General features: G+C 37.7%; 1 protein-coding gene across 6 annotated transcripts in view; it reads right to left on the bottom strand.

Annotated features, from left to right (window-relative positions):
• The window catches only part of RAPGEF4 (Rap guanine nucleotide exchange factor 4), a 318,711-nt gene that overhangs the window by 117,731 nt on the left and 178,472 nt on the right, over positions 1-22,508 (bottom strand). The window contains exon 1 of one of the 6 annotated variants that reach the window (XM_055088565.1): positions 21,314-21,572. The exons of the other annotated variants lie outside the window; for them this stretch is intronic. The gene's annotated coding sequence lies outside the window, so the exon portion shown is untranslated. Of the gene's footprint in view, positions 1-21,313; positions 21,573-22,508 lie in introns of those variants that run through there. 6 annotated transcript variants of the gene reach the window in all.

The raw sequence follows: 22,508 nt of genomic DNA, 5'->3' as shown, positions 1-22,508 counted from the left end.
AGACAGCATATATATGGGTCTTGTTTTTGTATCCATTCAGCAAGCCTGTGTCTTTTGGTTGGAGCATTTAATCCATTCATGTTTAAGGTAATTATCGATATGTATGTTCCTATGACCATTTTCTTAATTGTTTTGGGTTTGTTTTTGTAGGTCTGAAGGTAACTTTGGATAGGACATTTCTGGATAAACTTCTGGATAAACTCTTAGAAAAATGGTCTATCATTGGCCTCTTGAATATAGCCATTGGCTTTTGTACTAAGAATAATAAATATTAATGTGTAACAAATTAATCAATTAAGACAAAAATTTCCAACAGGAAAACAAATACATTTTTCTAAATTTAAAATGCATGCTTTGCAAAATGCCCTAAGCCATAATTTTAATAACATAGTAACTCCCAGTTGAGAAAAGTAAGTGAATTACCATGAGAAAAAGAGTTCTTTATCCTACATTTTGAAATGGAAATCATGCACTCAGTTGACTTTTGTAGGTCTTCTGCATGTAGGTGTATTTGTCTGGAAATTTTAAAAGATATTTTTTTTTCTGCCTCAAACAACCTAGTAGGCTAAAGCTACAATAAATACAATCTTAGTACCAATACAGGACAAGAGCATTCAAATGATTTTGATACCCTTTAGGGACTCAGGAACCTGAGAACAGCAATATAGTGGGTCTATGTTATGCAAAATTCCTATAATAGCAAAAACCTATTAATGTTCTCAAGAATTAAGCCTTTACAAAGCTCATCAAAACAAAAATGATCAAAGGCCTAAAAGGCATATCATATAAAATACGAAAACAAGGCAGAAAATTAGCATACTACATTAGACAGCAAACTCATTTCACATCTGGCTCATAAACCAGGTTCCCCAAACCCAGGCATCTTTTTTTTTTTTAAACCAAGTTGCTCTCATGCAGATGATGTTTTCAATTAGATATGAAAAGTGCATATCTTAAAAGGCCAAAGAAATAAGTAGTGTGATATATTAAACTTTTAAAATTTGATTGCACTTATATTTTTCTTTCTTCCCCTTTCTGTATTTTTCTAATTTTCTAGAGTGTGCCTAAGAAGAAAAAACCCAAATTTTAAGGCCTTACTATTACTGGAGGTATAATAAGCTGATGGAGGCTTAAGCATACTTTAGAAACGTGGCATTTCTACCTCTGGGTCGTGTTTTTTTATTCAAAGTAATTTGAAAGACTTTAGAAATACTTGAAAAATCTGCAAGTACAATGAGAAGGAATCAAATGTTATTGTGTTCTTTTACTGACTAGAAACTTAAAACTGTGGACATAATTTTTGGGGAGAAATAAGATGAGGATTCTAGCTCACCCTCAGGACAGATTTTCACAGTATCTCTTCAAGAAAGGAGAAACGTTCGGCTGCATATCACAAAGCTCCAACAGCCCCTTGATTAAAGCATTCAGTCAGACTGGGGTTAATCATTATAAGATTTGGTGATTAACAGGCTGGTTTCAGAGAAAGTACCAAGTATCTTGTTCCCATCTGTTTCAATTACATGAGGCTCCAGATTCTGGAAGTGTTGGGTTTGCAGCCATGAAACAGAAACAGCCTAAGTGTAGGAAGGTAGTCACTATCTGAGGTAGTGGTGCTACAGCCCGCTTTGGGCACCTACCCAGGATAACAACACTCCACTGCTTACCTATTTTCTTGTCTCTACCTCTATCCGGCATTGGAAACACTACAAATCTCTGTTTTGTGCAGCTTAAAAATTAAAGAAATGACAGGCTGCATTTTAAAGTAAACCTCCTTTCCAAATAAAGAGTAAACTTTTAATATGTTAGTGTCTTACTGCTTAAAACCTGAAAAATTTTGAGAACCAAAAATTTCATTCTTTTTACACAGTGGGGTTCTCTCCAGAATGCAGATGAGGGTGTAGTACCACAAATTGGGAGGAAGGTGAAGGAGACAGCTTCAGATGTTCATGTTTTGGCTAGAAGTGAGGGAAACACTTCTCCATGCGATTTAATCTTTGTATTAAAATATCTTATTTCAAAACTTTGCAAGTAAAATGCCCTGGATGATTCACTACACCTGAAAACACCATAAATAAATGGTCTGTTATCAGTTGGTAACATCATTGCTTTTTCTGACTTATTCTATCATTAGGAGTTTACACCTCGGTGATCTTACCGTATCTTTTTTTTTTTTTTTTTTTTGCGGTTCGCGCGGGCCTCTCACTGTTGTGGCCTCTCCCATTGCGGAGCACAGGCTCCGGATGTGCAGGCAGGCTCAGTGGCCATAGCTCACGGGCCCAGCCACTCCGTGGCATGTGGGATCTTCCCGGACCGGGGCACGAACCCGTGTCCCCTGCATCGGGAGGTGGACTTTCAACCACTGCGCCACCAGGGAAGCCCCCATATCTTTAAAGAAGGAACATGTGGGACTCTTTATGAAGATACAGAGCAGAGAAAACTCTAAGACTACATAGTTCATATAAAAACTGTTCTCAGGATATAAAAGCACACACAAACTGGAGAGAAGGACAAGACAGTGAAAGTGGTTTTCCTGTCTGATTTGGGTTGTCGGGTAGGAGAAGTTGTTTCCTTCTTTCCTCATCTCATATGTTTAAGGTGCTTCAGAACAGGATTCCAGAAAAGAAGAGGAAGAAGGAAGGTTTGCGAATTCATCCTATAAGGGACTATTCTGGTCGCAGGAGAGGATAAGAACAAATATTTATTGAGTGCTATATGCTAAGTGGTTCACATAGTTTATCTTACTGAACACTCACAACAACCCTTTAATGAGGTACTTGTATTATTCCCATTTCACAGATGAGGAAACTGAGACTACAGAAGGTTAAGTCTCCTATCTTGGGTCACATGGCTGGCAGGTGGCAGCTTTGGTACCTGAATCCTCTAGTTAACCCCAACGTTATTCTGCCTTCTATGGATAATGTCCTTGTCCTTCTTTCCTCTGGAGTAAGGCTCATTTTTAAAAAGAGCCAATCTGATCATGCTGTTTTTCTATTTAAAACCCTTCAATGGTTTCCCATTCTTCCTGGAACAAATCCAAACTTCTTAACACTATTCAAAAGGCTCTTCATAATTTCACCCCTGCCTACCTCTCCAGCCTCATTTTCCATTCTCCTTCTTTTTGCTCAGAATGTTTTCCAGTCCCTCAAATATGCCAAACTCTTTTGTTTTACAGGTTTTGCCCAATCTGTTCCCTCTGCTTATAACATGTATTCCTCTCCCTTTTCCTGATGTCCTCATCCTTCAAGTCTCAGCAAAATGTACCAGGCTCTATCATATGCTGCTAGAGCTGCAATGTCCAATACGGTAGCCACTAGCCAGATGTGACCATGGAGCACTTGAAATGTGGCTAGTCTGAATTGAGATGTGGGAAATACATGCTGGAGTTTGAAGATGAAGTACAAGAATAAAAAAAGTAAAATATATTGGTAATAATGTATTATATTGGTAATATGTTGAAATGGGAATATTTTAGATTTACTGGGCTAAATAAATTATTAAAATTAATCTTACCTTTTTCTTTTTACTTTTTAAAATGTAGAAAATTTTAGAATTACATATGTGCCTCATATGTGTATGGGCCAGTGCTGCTTTAGGGCATCCTGCACTTCCTTTAGTAGCACATGGTGCAGTTGTAATTACTTGTTTACTATCTGACATTTTTACCAGACTATAAGGTCTAACAGGGAGGGCCATGTTTGTTTTATTCCCCCTGGTGCCCCAGTGCTGACCACAGCAGCTGGCATAGCGTACTTAAATTGAACTGTCGAAATAACGAAGGCTAAAAAAAAGGAGGGACCAGTTGGAAAAAGGAAAGTAGCAAAAATACTATCTTCTTTAGCACAAAATGTGAATGTGGTCCTTAAATCTTGATGTTAGAAAGAGAGAAAGAAGATGGTGGTTATGAGTTTGGGCTAACAGAATTAAAAAATATATTCGAGATATAAATGAGGCAAATTAACTTGTTTATGATCAAAAGAATAAAAGATTTATTGAATGCACAGTGTGCCAGGTACCATGCTGTGAAAACTTTATATGCATGTTCTAATTTCATCCTCACAACAAACTTAGGATGTAGATGCTATTGTTATCGACCCATTTTTTAGACGATGAACCTGAGTGTTAGAGAGGTTAAGTAAATTGCTCAAGGCCACATAACTAGGATGTGAAAGAGCCAGCATCTGAACTCAAGTAGTGTGGTTCCAGCCTCCTTGTCTGTTTACTCCTCTGGTATATTTCCATAATACAGCTTCCACAGGCGTATAAAGAGAAATCTCTGCCCGTAAACACAGGTTCTACCCTAGCTCTCCTAATCCTTTATTTTGCATAAGCCTCAATAATACTTATAACCAAAAAAGCATTTTGTCAACTGCTTATTTTTGTCAGACAAGGCAATAAGAACTTTCCATGGATTATTTACTTTCCACAATAACTTCATGAGGTGGACACTTTTCTTCTTTATTGTAAAGCAAATAAAACCAAAGAACAGAGAAGTTAGGAACAACCAAAATATGCAACACTATACAAATGGTTAAAAATAAGTGATGATATATCAGAATTGGGGGATATTTTGTAGCCATTACAAATAATGTTTCATGGAAGAGTTAAAATATGTGGTAAAAATGATTATACTAAAAACCTAATAGCAAGGACGTCCTTTCTCACTCCTATTCAACATCATAGTGGGAATCCTAGTTAGTGCAATACAAAAAATAAATAAAAGGTACTCAGGTTGGAGAGAAAGAAATAAAACAGTCTTTATTTGCAGATAGCATGATTGTTCTATGCAGAAAATCACAAAGAATCTACAAAAGAACTCCTAGAACTAATAAGTGAGTATAGCAAGATCATAGGATATAAAGTCATATATATAGTACTTCTAAAGTATTTCTGTGGTATCTATAGTATAGATATTAGCTTCTATAGAACTTTTTGCGCAGGCTTAGCGGCCATAGCTCATGGGCCCAGCCGCTCCGCAGCATGTGGGATCTTCCTGGACCAGGGCACGAACCCGTGTCCCCTGCATCAGCAGGTGGACTCTCAACCACTGCGCCACCAGGGAAGCCCTAAAGTCATATATAAATAACAATTGCTTTTCTATATACCAGTAATAAACAATTGGAATTTGAAATGTAAAAAAATACCTCTTACAATAGCGACAAAAGAAAATTGAAGTACTTAGGCATAAATCTAACACAATATGTACAGGACATGTATACAGAAAGCTACAAAACATGAGTGAAAGAAATCAAAGAAGATCTAAATAAGTGGAGAAATATTCCATGTTCATGGATTGGAAGAAGAAATAGATTCTTTGAACAGACCAATCAGTAGAAGTGAAATGGAATCTGTAAAAAAAACAAAACCTCCCTGCACACAAAAGTCCAGAACCAGATGGTTTCACTGGGGAATGCTACCAAACATACAAAGAAGAACTTATACCAATCCTTCTCAAACTCTTCCAAAAGACTGAAGAAGAGGGAACACTCCCAAAGTCATTCTACAAAGCCACCATTACCCTGATACCAAAACCAGACAAAGACACTACCAAAAAAAGAAAAATCCTCAACAAAATATTAGCAAACTGAATCCAACAACACACAGAGGGATCATACACCCATGATCAGGTTGGATTCATCACAGGGTCACAAGGATGGTTCAACATACATAAGTCAATTACACCACGTCAACAAAAGAAAAGACAAAAATGACACGATCATCTCAACAGATGCAGAAAAACCATTTGATAAAATTCAACATCCACTTATGATAAAAACTCTCACCAAAATAGGTATAGAGGGAACATATCTCAATATAATAAAAGTTATTTATGACAAACCCATAGCCAGCCAGCATAATACTCAGCGGTGAAAAGCTGTAAGCCTTCCCACTAAAATCTGGAACAAGACAAGGATGCCTACTCTCAACACGTCTATTCAACATAGTTTTGGAAGTCCTAGCCACAGCAATCAGACAAGAAAAAGAAAGAAAAAGCATACAAATTGGAAGGGAAGAGGTAAAATTGTCATTATATGCAGATGACATGTACTCTATATAGAAAACCCTAAAAACTCCACACAAAAACTATTAGAAGTGATAAATGAATTCAGCAAGGTAGCAGGATAGAAGATTAACATACAGAAATCAGTTGCATTTCTTTACATTAATAATGAAGTATCAGAAAGAGAAAGTTAAAAAAAAAATCCCTTTTAAAATCACGTCAAACAGATGTAGAGAACAAACATATGGACACCAAGGGGGGAAAGTGGCGGGGTGGTGGTGGTGGTGGTGTGATGAATTGGGAGATTGGGATTGACATGTATACACTAATATATATAAAATGGATAACTAATAAGAACCTGCTGTATAAAAAAAATAAATAAAATTAAATTAAAAAATTAAAAAAAAAAATCACAACAACAAAAAAATACCTATGAATAAACCTGACCAAGGAGGTGAAAGAATTATATGCTGAAAACTATAAAACATTGATAAAGGAAACTGAAGATGATTCAAAGAAATGGAAAGCTATTCCATGCTCTTGGGTGGAAGAATTAATATTGTTAAAATGGCCATACTACCCAAAGCAATCTACAGATTTAATGCAATCCCTATCAAATTACCCACGGAATTTTTCACAGAACTAGAACAAATAATCCTAAAATTTATATGAAACCACAAAAGACCCAGAATCTTCAAAGCAATCTTGAGGAAAAAGAACCAAGCTGGAGACATAACCCTCCCAGACTTCAGATAATACTACAAAACTATAGTAATGAAAACAGCATGGTATTGGCACAAAAACAGACATATGGATCAATGGAACAGAATACAGGGCGTAGAAATAAACCCACACACCCACGGTCAATTAATCTTTGACAAAGAAGGCAAGAATATACAATGGAGAAAAGACAGTCTCTTCAGCAAGTGGTGTTGGGAAAGCTGGACAGCCACATGTAAATCAATGAAGTTAGAACACTCCCTCATACCATACACAAAAATAAACTCAAAATGGCTTAAAAACTTAAATATGACATGACACCATAAAACTCCTAGAAGAGAACACAGGCAAAACATTCTCTGACATAAATTGTAGCAATGTTTTCTTAGGTCAGTCTCCCAAAGCAAAAGAAATAAAAGCAAAAGTAAACAAAGACGACCTAATCAAACTTATAAGCTTTTGCACAGCAAAGGAAATTGTAAACAAAACAAAGACAACCTATGGACTGGGAGAAAATATTTGCTAACAATGCAACCAAGAAGGGCTTAATTTCCAAAATACACAAACAGCTCAAACAACTCAATACCAAAAAACAAATAACCCAATCAGAAAATGGGCAGAAGACCTAAATAGACATTTCTCCAAACAAGGCATACAGGTGGACAAGAGGCACATGAAAAGATGCTCATCATCGCTAATTATTAGAGAAATGTAAATAAAAAACTACAATAAGGTATCACCTCACACTGGTCAGAATGGCAACAATCAAAAAGTCTACAAATAATAAATGCTGAGAGGGTGTGGAGAAAAGGGAACCCTCCTACACTGTTGGTGGGAATGTAAATTGCTGCTGCCACTATGGAGAACAGTATGGAGGTTCTTTAAAAAGCTAAAAATAGAGCTACCATATGATCCAGCAATCCCACTCTTGGGCAGGTATCTGGAAAAGACGAAAACTCTAATTAGAAAAGATATATGCACCCTAATGTTCATAGCAGCACTATTTACAATAGCCAAGACACGGAAGCAACCTAAATGTCCATCAGCAGATGAATGGATAAAGCAGATGTGGTACCTATATAAAATGGAATATTACTCAGCCATAAAATTGAATGAAATAATGTCATTTGCAACAACATGGATGGACCTAGCGATTGTCATACTAAGTGAAGTAAGTCATACAAAGACACATATCATATGATATCACTTATTTGTGGAATCTAAAAAAGGATACAAATGACCTTATCTACAAAACAGAAACAGACTCTCAGACATAGAAAACAATCCTATGATTACCAAAAGGGAAGGGGGATGGGATAAGTCAGGAGTTAGGGATTAACAGATACAAACTACTGTATATTTAATACATAAACAACAAGGACCTATTGTATAGCACAGGGAACTATATTCAATAACTTGTAATAACCTATAATGGGAAAGAATATATATGTACATATGTACATATAGATACATACATATATATCTAACTGAATTACTTTACTGTACCCTTGAAACTAACACATTATAAATTAACTATACTTCAATTTAAAAAGCTTGAAAAAATAAAATGGGCAAAAGATCTTAACAGATGTCTCAATAAAGAAGATATACAGATGGCAAACAGCATATGAAGAGTTGCTCGACATCATTTGTCAGTAGGAAAATGAAAATCAAAACAAGAATGAGGGCTTCCCTGGTGGCGCAGTGGTTGAGAGTCCGCCTGCCGATGCAGGGGATGCGGGTTCGTGCCCCGGTCCGGGAAGATCCCACATGCCGCGGAGCGGCTGAGCCCGTGAGCCATGGCCGCTGAGCCTGTGCGTCCAGAGCCTGTGCTCCGCAACGGGAGAGGCCACAACAGTGAGAGGCCCGTGTACCGCAAAAAAAAAAAAAAAAAAAAAACAAGAATGAGACACCACTATATTCCTATATTAGAATGGCTAAAATACAGAAAACAGACAATACCAATTGCTGGTGAAGATGCAGAGCAAAGTAACTATCATTCATTGTTAGTGGGGATGCAAAATGGTATAGCTACTTTGGAAGACAGTTTGGCAGTTTCTTACAAAGCTAAATATAGTCTGACAGTACAATCCAGCAATTGCACTCCTAAGTATTTACCCAACTGATTTGAATATTTATGTTCACACAAAATCTGCTCACAAATGTTTATAACAGTTTTATCTATAACTGCCAAGAAATGGAAGCAACGAAAATGTCCTTCAATAGGAGAATAAACAAACTGTGGTACGTCTATACAATGGAATGCTATTCAGTGATAAAACAAATGCTCAAGCCATGCAAAACACTGAATCTTAAATGTACATTTCTAAATGAAAGAAGCCAGTCTACATACTATAACATGCTATTTATTTGACTTTCTGAAAAAGGCAGAATAATAGAGAGAATAAACGAATCAGTGGTTGCCAGGGCTTCAGATAAGAATGGATAGGTGAAACACAGACAAATTTTTAGGACAGTGAAACTGTTCTGTGAGACTGTAAAGGTGGAGACATGATATTATGTATTTGTCAAAATGTACAGAACTTAGCACCGGGAGTGAAAGTTAATATATGAAGATTAAAACTATGATTTAGGAGGTTAGGGATCCCAGGATGGAATGCAGACTGTGACAAAAGAATTTGACTGTATTACAAATGTATGAAATAACCTCCCTGAAGGGAGTAGGGTGAGGGAGGTATGGAAGGTGCTGACTTAGATAGTTTTAGAAATGAGCAGTCTGTAAGACTAAAGGCAAAACACTATACATAAGCACTCCATTCTAACTGATAAAGTTTGTTTCTCATAGGGGTACAGGTAATCAAAACCACGATACATATATGCTGGAATTAGATAATTAAATAGATGACAGAAGGTACAAGTCAAATTTCTCAATGTTAGAGTGAGAAGTTTCAAACAAGCAAGAAGAAAAGGCTAGAATGATCCATTTGGCAATGGATTACAGTTAGAGAAATCAGTATGAACTCATACTTGGCTAAATATAGATACAGATAGATGTGTGTATATATAGGTATTTATAGATATGCATTATGCACGAGTTAGTATACCCACATATATTTCCTTGCTCTTTTAGCTGAGAGGGCTTAGAAGCAATAACATCCCAGTAGCAACAAGCACACATACCACCCAGATCTTGGTTTCTAACACCAAGATCTTCAATAAAAGGAACGAAGGATCCTTGACAAAACGGCTACTGCTAAGATGGGGACAGGGAATATATAAGCATCTAGTTGTGTCAAAAAATGTCCAAAAATATAAACCAAAACAAAATACGATTATGGAATATGTCAAAGAAGCACAGGAGCCAACTTAAAGAGCTACCAGTGGCCAATGCTGGAACAACTTGACTAAGAAAATAAATATAGTAATATTGGGTTATAATCCAAAATATAAAATAAATACCTATGAGTATGCTGATATGAAAAACGGTTGAATAAATAAATAAATAAATGTGGTAGAAGAGACAATCTCCCATGAGAAGAATTTCAAATGATTTATGTAGATATATGCTATCAAGGAGGTAGAGCATAACTCCCTTCTCAAGTGTGGGCTGTGCATAGTGACTTCCTCTCAAAGAGTTCAGTCTGGAAAAGGGATGACTTTACAGAAGAGAAACTTGGAAAATACTACCTTAACCAAATAATCAAAGTCAATGTTAACAAGGATAAATCACCTTGACAGTATATATTCTTGATATGGTGTGATGAAAATGGTACATCTGTGGTCTTTCCCAGAAAACCCATAATCTGAGTCTGATCTTGAAAAAATATCAGACAAATCACAAGTGAAGAACATTCTCCTAAATACCTGACCAGTATCCCTCAAATTTGCCAGTTCATCAACAACAAGGAAAGTCTCAGAAACTGGAACAACCAAAGGAGTCTAAGGAGACAGGACCACTAAATATGAAGTGATATCCTGGAAGGGGTGCAGGAACAGAAAAAGGATGCTACGTAAAAACAAAGGAAGTCTGAATAAACAATAGACTTTCGTTACTAATAATATATCAATATTGGCTCATAAAAATGCTAAAAGATAAAAACTGTCAATTCATAATTCTCTATCCTTTAAAATATCCTTTAGGAATGAAGGTAAAAGAAAGACATTGTCAAACGAAGAAAAACGGTGAATTTGTAGCCAGCAGACCTGTTTTACGAGAATTTCTAGAGGAAGTTCTTCAGTCAGAGAGGAAATGATACCAGTCAGAAACTTAGAACATCAGAAATGAAGGAAGAACAACAGCAATGTAACCAAAAATAATTCCAAAAATGGGAAGGGGATGAAGTGAAAACTAACTTTAAAAGCTATAGATAGCTGTTTGAAAAAAAAAATTATTGAAGAGGAAATTCATTCTCCAATATGGTTGGGACAATATTAAAGTCCTTTAAAAAACTTCACTGAAAAAGGTAGGATATGAAACTATATATACAGTGTAAAGTAAAATTTGTTTCTATATATTAAATATAGAAACACTCAGAGCTCTGGGTGGTGGCATTTTAGGAGATTTTAAAAAACAGTTTTATGTTTCCAAATATTCAACAGAAGTACTATTACATTTATTATCAGGGAAAGATAACCATGATTTTAAAAATCCACTGTCTTGATGGACTTCATCTTAGACTCTTGGCATAAACATTTCCCTTTAGGCACACAATATAAGCTTCAATGACTCATCTGAATGTAAATTTGGCTCACAGACTTTAAACCAAATAGATAAAAATGAAGAATTCCTATAATATCCTAGGAGACATAGGATTGCTGCTATCATCTACTGGTTCAGAACCCGCATCTAAGTATCTCAAAAGACTTTACAAGATCAAATCTTGTTAATTTCCACATCATACATGTTAAGCAGACAGTGAAAAAGAAATTATGACTCTGACTGAATGGAATGCATGTAGTTTTTAAAGCACAATGCTTACTGCAATCAAAGCTGTTGCAAAACATGATGTCAACGTTATTCTCCTAACTGCTTCTGTCCTATTTCTTCATAAACAAGGGATGAAGATTAACCCCCAAATGTGATATTGATTGCATTATGCTGTTATCTGAGTACACCAGAGGAAGGAGACCGATTTTTTAGGAGTCAGCTGAATGTGAGTCACTGGGGAGGAATAGTGAACAGCTACTATTTCCTGTCCTGCCTTCTTCCAGGGCCAGACCTCCCCACTGTCAGAGCTGAGCCCACAGTGGTATCTCACCCACACTGACTCAGAATTGAGGTAGAGGGACCACAGGACCTACACTAGATCAGTCCGTGTCCTTCCCCAAGGTTTTCTAACAGTAGCTGCTGGGAAAATCCCAGGAATAGTTGGTGACCGTGTTTCCAGGCTTGGGGAGAGGTGGAAGTAGAGCCCTTGGCCTCTATTAGCCCAAGCCCAGCTCCACACCTGCTCTTCCTGTGGACTCTGCCTTTGAACTGGCTTAAAATGGGTTTCTGCCACCTGTATCCTCCGAAGTTTGGAGTTATATAGTAACTTAGTAACTGCATTCTTTTGAATCAGGAAAACATGAGGGGTGGTGAATAATGAAACTTTCTTTTTTCAGAAATCCTTTGGGTTCAAGTGACGTGGCTCTTACAACGTGTGAGGTATTGGGGCACTTAACTCGAGTCTCTCTCAGTACCACATTCTGATATCATTATCCGTTTAACCAGTCTCTGTCCTAGGCCGTTTAAGCTGTTAGGCTGTTTGCTCCTTGAAGTCAAGAATTCGTTTTATTGGACTTTGTAGCTCCAGAACCAAAGTTTGTATCTGCGTGGCACATAGTGGGCACTTAATACATGTCAGTTGATTTTAAAAGAATTAAATATAATCATTTTTCCCCTATTATGGAATTACTTCACTCCTTCAAACTTAATTGGAAATTTGTGGCTAGGCTGGAAAAATTAAATTTATTTAAGAAAAAAGGAGTTATTAACCCATTTAGTAGCATAAGAAACTATAAAGAGAATGATTAAACTAATTAAGAAAACAAATTGTTTCAAGCAGGTCATAGCCATTTAAATCATATAGAAATAATTTGTGATCTAAGTTACAAATAATATGCCTCTACCTATTCATCCTAGGTCCCTGAGGATATCTATTAAGTCACACTTTGTTAGCTTGATTCATTTACTATTTCTACTTGAAATATTCCATAAATCAACTTTTCATTAACCTTTTATTTGAAAGGTGATACCTGCAGTTATACACAAAATTTGCTCACAAACATAAATTCTCTTAAAATCTGCAAAATATAACAGAAGGGGGTAGCCAAACCTAATAAAATTCTTGCTTATTTTTGTCTTATTTTTAATTCTTTCAGAAACATTCTAATTTTATTCATGCCCCAGGCATATACTACTCAGTATAAATACCTAAAATCAAATCTCATTACCACTCTCTAATCTAATGTTTATTATCATTAACTATTGACTGGACAGGGGTACAGTACAAAAGCCTATTCATACTTCATTCCTGGATACTGTCTAGTATAACGACCTTCAAACTAGGTGTCCAAATTCACTTCATCCTCAGTCTTCCCTTTCTTAGCTGTTGGAGCTGCATCCTTCTGCGTGATTGGGCCAAGAACCCTTGAGTCGTCCTTGACTTCTCTCCTTCTCTCTCACCTCACATTTAACTCATCAGAAGATCCTATGACTCCATTTTCAAAATCCACCCGGAATGTAACACTTCCCACAGCCTCCAACGTGACTACAATATCTCTCCCCATGAGGCACCACATTAGCTGCTCAGGAGTCAGAGTTTAGTGACATTGCTATGTAAAACTATTTCCATTCTCATCTGCTTATTTATGTGAGCAAGCTTTTCCAGTGCTTACATATCTAAAAACCAAGAAGTGGAGAATTGATGTTAACCCCTTGCTGCCTATAGATAACAAATTCATTTTTTTTTTTTTTGTTATGCGGGCCTCTCACTGTTGTGGCCTCTCCCGCCGCGGAGCGCAGGCTCCGGACGCGCAGGCTCAGCGGCCATGGCTCACGGGCCCAGCCGCTCCGCGGCATGTGGGATCTTCCCGGACCGGGGCACGAACACGTGTCCCCTGCATCGGCAGGCGGACTCTCAACCACTGCGCCACCAGGGGAGCCCCCAACAAATTCATTTTTAAAAAGCACCCAAGTCATTCAATGATGCCTTTACAGTTATAATTTAATATTTAATAATTATTTCTAAATATATATAAAATATTTATTTTGTTTTGACAATTGTATACTACTACTAACTATCATTCAATTCAGAAGAAAAATTTTAAAGGAAACTTATGGTCATTAGAAATTTTAAAACATTAAGATTTAAATATATACTTATTTTTGATACATGAAAGTATAACAGTGTGATCAATAAGAGACTTTCAATCATAAAAATACATTACAACTTGGAGGTGCCACATTAACCCTGGCAGCTCACATTTGGATACGTAACACGAAGAAAGATTATCTTCCGCTTTATTTAAGACACTTATGTTTGGGTCTTTGTTACTGTAGCTAAATCTGTATATTGACTAATACATTGTCATAATTTAAAAGTAATCAGGCCTGGACAAAGATTCATTACAATAGGATAAAATTCTATGTGGTAAATAGAATGGGAATATAGTTTAAGGGAGAAAAAGAAATAATATAACATTGCCAACTGTTACAGAAGAGCTTATTCATATATTTTTAAAATGATGAGTAACAAAATATTTCCCATAATGCCCAACTCTAGGCTAATACACAGTAAGCATTCTATAAAAACTTGCTTGTTAATAGAATCACTTCTTGGGGAAATCTGTTTGACTTACAGGATTGGGACTCAATATCTTTCTACGGACTTGCAGATCAGATGCCCCTTCATTTAGTAAAGTGAAATTATCAACAACATATTAGATTGGAAGATATATGAATGGATGAATGAATGAATGAATGAGTTGGATATTTTGGCTAATTCAGAGGTTCCCAAGTACCAGTCATCTTACAAAAGAAAATAAAATTTACTATTAATATTTCCACTTTCATCCAAACATTTTGCGCCACGTAACTAAAACTTCAGCTGTAAGGTTAGACATGTAGAAACACTGGAACAGCCACCAGAGGGAGCCCAAGTGTTTTTCTGAACATACAAGACACCAAAAAGAAAACATAAAATATAAAGCTGGGGGAGCAGGGGACAGGTGTGTGTAGGGGAAGGGACCATTACCTGTTTCAGTCAAAAGAATATCTTGTTGAATGACACAGCCATTTTTGCAATATGTTACAAATTCCTTTACTAGGTAGTTGTACATTGCAATGCTTTGAAAATTTAAATAGAAGAATTTGTTAACATAATATTTAAAAAGCTCACATACCCTAAAACTAGAAGGTGCAGGGTGGACTGCCATGATGACATCCATGATTCTCTGCTGGGCCCCCAAACGAGCCAGGCGCCTTCTCCAGCTTATCTTCTTTTCTCTACTCTCTTACAGCTCTTACTCTTTACCCCATCCGCCTTTGTAGTCAACTTTGGGTGTGGTTTCCTCACTGTTTGGGATTGGGCTATCAAATTACAGCACCAAATCAGTGCTTGGTGTGACTTGGGAATTGTTCATTCTCTTAGCTGAACTAAGTTACAAGGACATTAAGATGAACGACTTTTCATTTGGCATCTTGCCGTCTTACCAGAATTGAGCACTGGACCAAGTCCTAATAGGACGCAAGCTTTTATAAGGCTTCCCAGACCCAATCTCCTCCTAAACCAGAACCTACTGGACAGCCTCAGAGATCCCCAGTCTAGGATAATATCCCTGGACTGAGGTTACCAACAAGGGTGTGATCTCCTTTGGAATGAAGCTCCAGGGAAGCTTAATGTAGTGTTTTATGTTTGGGAGCAGTGTAAAGTTTGGGAATTTCCCCCCTGCTTTACCTTATTTGATCTCCCAACAATCCTTTTGCTGTGGTTCATTGGGGAAATCACCATTTTATCGATGAGGAAACTGAGGGTCAGAGAGCTAAGACTTGTTCAGTGTTGCTGGCTATTAAGTGTCAGGGACAGAAGCTGAGGCACCTCTGGGGACACAGACTATAACAATGAATATGTATTGAATCCAGTCATATTAGTATATTCTGAGACAGAAATAAAATTCTCATCTTCCTTTTCTGTCAAATTACAAATAGGTAGAAAGTCAGATGGAAGTGAATTTAATGGTTTAGCACCAGTTTTACGGGGTATTTTCATAGTATGTTTTCCTAAGTTTCTTTTTCATGTCCGGATGGGATAATTTTATCATGTATGCAAATAAATTAGCAGAAACCAGATTAAATTCCACAAGGTTAGGTCCTCTGCTGAATGCTGCTAGATTTAACATGTTGATTAAAGCCTTGACTATGGAATCAAAAGCATTCTTATTAAATTTGACAATGATACCCAATTGGGTGGGGTGGCTGGCACTTAGGAAAACTGGAATGAAATTTAAAATAACCTTGACAAATGGAAAAGGAAAAAGAGGTCAAAATTCAATAGAAAGCTTTGCAGAGTGATTCGTTCAAGAGAAGGGGGAAAAAAACAAAGGAGAACCACAGAAATCAGAGAGCACTGACTGGGCAATTATAGCAGAAAAGGAGCTGGAGATCAGAGTGAACAATAGGCTTCAAAGGCATCAGCTCTAGATCTGTCATTTTTAAAAGGAAGGCATGATATTGGGATGTACAAATAGGGAGAAATTCAAGCTAATTCCCCATCTGCATTCAAAACAGATCAACCTTTAGTTAAAAAAAAAAAAAATGGTGTTTTGTTGGAACCCTGAAATGCCTGATGCTTAGAAGTCAGATTTTGACAACTTTGAAAGGGCTCCTAGCAAGTAGAGTCCAAAATAATGACAAGTTTTTGATTTTGAAAGGTTTTGAAAAGCTCTGGTACTCTGTTCCTTTGTTCATGCAACGTTCTCCTTTCCCCTCCACCTGGGTAACATCTACGTTCCATCAAGAGCACACGGAGGCATTTCCTCCTCTTCCGGGAGGCCTGCTCTGAGCCCCTCCCCTTCTCCGGAGAACCACACGGCCCCATGTGCCTCCTGAGAGTATGTAGGGGTGCCAGCACTGGCGCTTGGGCTGCCTCATCTCACTAATTCTCCTGGCAGGCCCCTCGGCTTCCACCACTATGTCACTACTCCCACGCTACTGTTACTCTTACCCTGTAGGTGGGGAAACAGAGGAGTAAAAGGTTAACTAACTTGTCCACCTTCACATGGTTAGTAAGCGGCAGAGCTGGACTTAACTCAAGCCTGCAGAGCCTCTAAGGCCACGCGGTCACGCCACGGCCTCCCGACCACACGTGCCACAGCGCTGCAGTGTGCTGGCTTGTGTTCACACATCTGCTTCCATCCCTGGGTGAAACTGCCTGAAGGTGCTACACTTTATTTTCATGGCTCCACGTGGGGCCTGGGATCCATCAATACATATGCATTCGATTAAAGGTTTTCAAGCAACTAGACAGCACATTCTATGGGTATTTCTGAATCATTCTTTGACTGAAGGAAAATAGAAAATAAAACAAAGCTGGAGAGAACTTGAACATTTATAAAAACTGGCACTAAGAATTCTGAACAAAGCCTTATCATATTACGAAAAGTTGGTGTTACAATTTTCTTTTCTGGAAGTTCTAAAGAATGAAAATGGTTAAATATAAATTTATATATACATCTGCATGTGTCCATATATGTACATATGGGTGTGCATATGTGCATCTATCTATAATGTAATTTTACCTAAAGGTAAGGGGAATAACTATAGAATATTTTAAAATCTATGGACTCAGGGCAGTCTTGACACTGAATTATTAGAAAAGAATCCAAATCCTAAATGACATGCAATCACTAGATTAATTTATCCAATCTGAGAACACTACAATTTTCTCTCCTAAACCTAAGATGTGTTTTGCAAATAATTTGGTTTCAAATTGTCAAAACAAGGACAATAAACATTCAAATACATCAAACATAAACGATACTATATATTTTATTCTCACAGTCAATCAAGATAACATGCTAGCAGCGCCAAGTTACTGGTGATGAACATAATTGCCTGCAGCACAGAACAAAATATTTCTGAAGACAGCAATGTACTCTCCCATAACTCTGGAATCAGCAGTGTAGTGTCTTACTATCAACATGACATTATGTTCCTGGCCCTTCTGAGAGTGGAACTAATTCTCAGCAGGAGGGCCAATAGTGAACAGTCTCACCTCAAGGCCGTGGCATTTGTTAAAGTGAGAGCAGGGAGAGGCTGCTGGCTAGAGAGATTGGGGAATATCATTTCTTTTATGATTATTATTTTTAACCATTAAACACTACCCAGGTTCTCTGTGATATCTTGCCCAAGTCAAATTCTGACTACAGAAAACACTGAGAACATATTCAAAGCAAGGTTATATGGTGTAACTCAGTGGCAGCCCTAGATCAGCATATGGCAGCAATACTCAAAGGCTCTCCTCCTAAAAATGTAGAGACACCCACATTAGAACACTGAATCAGTTACCAAATATAATTTGTAATATTATAAAAATAACTCTAAAATATATTAGCAAACCACCACCCCAATACACCCCGATAGGTGCCCTTTCATCAAGTTAACTCACAGCTTGCAGGTCCTGTGAACACTGCCGAAGAACATTCAGAGGCAACAAACACATGGCATAATTGGCAACAGAAGATCAGATGTTCAGAGAGTTCCTTGCACTTACTATTTACTATGTAGATGAAGGTCAAGTACACATCATCTTAAAAATTCAATCAGAAACAGAAACAGACTTACAGATAAAAAACAAACTTAAGGTTACCAAAGGGGGAACGTGGCGGGGAGGGATAAATCAGGAGCTTGGGATGAACGTACACTCACTACTATATATAAGATAGATAACCAACAAGGACCTACTGTCTAGCACAGGGAACTCTACTCAATATTCAGTGATAACCGATATAAGAATCTAAACAAGAATGAATATATGTATATTTATAACTGAGTCACTTTGCTGTACACCTGAAAGTAACACAGCATTGTAAATCAACTATGCTCCAATATAATTTTAAAAAGAGAGAAAAAAATTCAATCAGTATGCCACTGCAGAACCTAGAGAGAGATGGCACAGGCCAGCTTTTATATGAGGAGAGGAAGAGATGGAATAAAAAGCAGAAAGAAATTCAGCAAGGGCCTCTTGCCCCATAAAATGCATAATTCACAAACACGAAAACAATCATTTCTTCAGAGACCAAGAGCTGAAGTTGTCCTTGGCACCTTCGACATTAACAGGCTGTTTTCTCCTGGGAGGTGGGGCAAAGTCAGTCTTGGCTTGCTGAGCTACACGTTCTAATAGGCCAGCTAAGGAATGAGTATTTACACACTACAAATGCGTAATTTCGTGCCAGCAACACTGCTAAATCTAATCTTCTCTTGGGTGATAAGCAACTTGTCCTTCAAATGAAAACGAGCAGCTCAGGATTTTCTGCCTTCAGCGTTTGGTTGGTTTGCTCTCCTGTGTAGTGCTTCGTACCCTCAGCCAGTCACATGTGTGTTGCTTCAGTGTGGTGACAGTGCTGGTTAAAACATTCTCACCCTAGACCAGAGGGAAATGGCTGCTGGGGTAAAGCTGTGAACTCTGGGCAGGATGTCCCAATCAGCTCTGGATGCCTACCAGTCATGTTTTAAAGTAGGCTTTTTTTTTTTTTTTTTTTTTTGCGGTACGCGGGCCTCTCACTGTTTTGGCCTCTCCTGTTGCGGAGCACAGGCTCCGGACATGCAGGTCCAGCGGCCATGGCTCACGGGCCCAGCCGCTCCATGGCATGTGGGATCCTCCCGGACCGGGGCACGAACCCGTGACCCCTGCATCGGCAGGCGGACTCTCAACAACTGCGCCACCAGGGAAGCCCTTAAAGTAGGATTTTAAAAACTGTGTTCCACCATAAACTGTTGTTTTGAATTCAATTTGAAAGCTGGAGTTGAAAGGTTTTACAGAGTTTTATGGGGTTTTCTAAGTTTTTTTTTAAAAATATTTTAAGTTTCTATAAGGATACACAATTTCCTTTTTCTTCATCTGACCCAGAATCATAGCCAATCTACAATGGTAAAATAAGACATCATCATTTAATTGGTGGAAAATATTCTAATGTTTCCTCTAACCTCGAAAAAGAGCAACAATAGAGATAAATGTTATTATAGTCCCTAAAAATTCCTAAAATTGCTAACCTATTGACCCTAGTAATTACTTGCTTATTATTGCTCTCTCCTTAATGAGAATTTTGACAAAGCATGTAAACTATGTCCTTACCGTTTGCCATTTAAAACCTTATGTCTTTATAATAATTTCCAAAAATTATTCTTCATATAAATAACCCAAGATTTTTTTAAAAGTTTGGGAAGATTCAAGTAATCTTCTTAAAAGGAGACCAACCAAATAGCTTTACAAAATCCCCAGCCTTGCTTGTTATTAACATCTAGCATCAGTTCTTCCAGTGCCTGGGAAACCTCTGCGCTCTGAGTTGATAGTGCTTTATACTGGGAACATATCCTTGCGTATTTCACAAGAAGCTTACTAATCACACTGTCAACGTTATCACTGCCTAAAAAATGAAGACCTCAAATGACCTTTTTGGAAACAAGATGTTTGTAAATCAGAGAATGGGATTATTTTGATATCTTCCTGAGTCTATTTTCTGGCTCCTTCCATACTGAGGAAGAAACGTATAAACTTCTAAAACTACAAAACTCCTTAGCAGTTGCCTCTCAAAAGAATGGAGTACAATAAGCAACAAAGTCTATCTACGCAGCAAAATATTATAGACAAGCTCATTCCGTCAAAGGGCAACCGTAACATTCAACTAGAAAGCGTTCTTTTAATTGCGATTTTTATGTTCTGTGTTAAACATGGTCAGTTAGGTATGCCACTTACAGGGGACAGAAAAAAAAAAAAATTTAAACAGATCAAAGAGAAGAATCTATAAAGCCAACAAGCCCAAACAATGGCAACCCTGACAAAATGGTCTTCTTGTTTTATTGGTTCAATGTTAATTTTTCTAACATTTTTATCAACTATTTTACAGGTTCCAGTATCCTGTGTCATCTAAAGTTGAATGATGTCCCTATGAATTATAATAAGTAGTAGACAAAATAATCCAGCAAGTTAACTGCCAACCCATTTGTTTCTATGGAAGTGCAATTTATGAAAAGAAAGTTCTTTTTATGAAAGGTAAGGCTCGGTCTGGAAATAAAATATAGCTTGCAAGGCAGCTAAAAACACCATTTACTGACGTTTGCATATTTGATTAAAAGTTAAACATGGTGATTAACAAAATCAGGAGTAGAGCTGGAAAAAAGAATTTATTCTTTCCACAAAGAATCTGTTTGGACACTAAGACAATAGTCTAAGTGCTTTTGTTTCAGTCCACAGGCATATTATTGCTATTTAGAGAAACATAAAGGGAATATAATATTGCCCATCATGTAGTTAAAAAAGGTAAAGGATAAAAGAAATCATCCAACACAACCTGTCTCTCTTTTGTTTTTAAAGTAAGACATTTCTGTATTGCTTGTTTTTGCTTTTTTTTAAAAAATATATTTATTTATTTTACTTATTTATTTTTGGCTGGGTTGGGTCTTCATTGCTGCACTCAGGCTTTCTCTGGTTAAGGCGAGCGGGTGCTACCCTTTGTTGCGGTGCACAGGCTTCTCATCGTAGTAGCTCCTCTCATTGTGGAGAACAGGCTCTAGGTGCACGGGCTTCAGTAGTTGTGACACGCAGGCTCAGTAGTTGTGGCTCGCGGGCTCTAGAGTGCAGGCTCAGTAATTGTGACGCATGGGCTCAGCTGCTCCGCGGCATGTGGGATCATCCCGGACCAGGGCTCGAACCCATGTCCTCTGCATTGGCAGGCAGATTCTTAACCACTGTGCCACCAGGGAAGTCCCCAACTTGTCTCTTATAAAGGAAGAAATTCAATTAACATTAACACTACTTTAAGGCTCTTAGGCTTCTTTTTATCTTTCTAGAGCTTCAACTCTACTCATGAATGTCTTTCATCTCATTTGCTTTATTTTGACGGATGGTATTGGAGAGCTTTCTTAATAGCATGTGGTGATGTTGTATTCACTCTACTTGCTGACAGAGAAAAAGTATGCTTCCTCTTGCTAGTGAGTTTGACATAGAATGACCCAAATAAATACAAATAAGTATATACTATGACTAGTTATTGGGAGACAGGCTGGCCAGCCCCCTAAATCTCTGAGGGCAAGATGCTGTTAAAATTCATTGTATCTGACTTTCTGCAAACTTCTAATTCCTCTTTTGTCATGAAGTGAGCTACATGACAGCTGGTAGGCTTTCTGCTTAGAACGTTGTATCTGTCGTTCCACTGTGGGGAGGTCCAACCTAAAGGTCACCGGGTGCCTAAGAGACACAGAGCATCCTTTTGAAGCTTAGAACATTTGAGACCTCCTGGGGCCTGGCCATTCTGTGTGTGCTCTCCACACCACTGACAGTCCCTTGATGAGGAAGCACCAGGCCCTTTTATCATCTTTATTTGGCTAATGATCCATGTATTATTTGTTACAGTGTGCTTTGGGACATCCATGTCCAAAATGGTACCAAGATCAGTTACTTTAGCATCTAAAGCCTATTGTTTTAGACTCTCCATGAACCTGATCATCTACAGCTCTACTCAACATACAAAGATACATTTTTTAAATAGCAAAATGCCATTACAAAGGTTCACTGAACAAAGACATTTTAAGGAGGGTTAGTAGACATTTGATCATGTCCAAAACGTCCAT

This window comes from Physeter macrocephalus, chromosome 2 (genome assembly GCF_002837175.3).
Source record: "Physeter macrocephalus isolate SW-GA chromosome 2, ASM283717v5, whole genome shotgun sequence".
In the NCBI taxonomy this organism is placed as follows: domain Eukaryota; kingdom Metazoa; phylum Chordata; class Mammalia; order Artiodactyla; family Physeteridae; genus Physeter; species Physeter macrocephalus.
The sequence above is the reverse complement of the archived record's forward strand: the minus strand, read 5'-3'. Positions and strand labels throughout refer to the sequence as shown.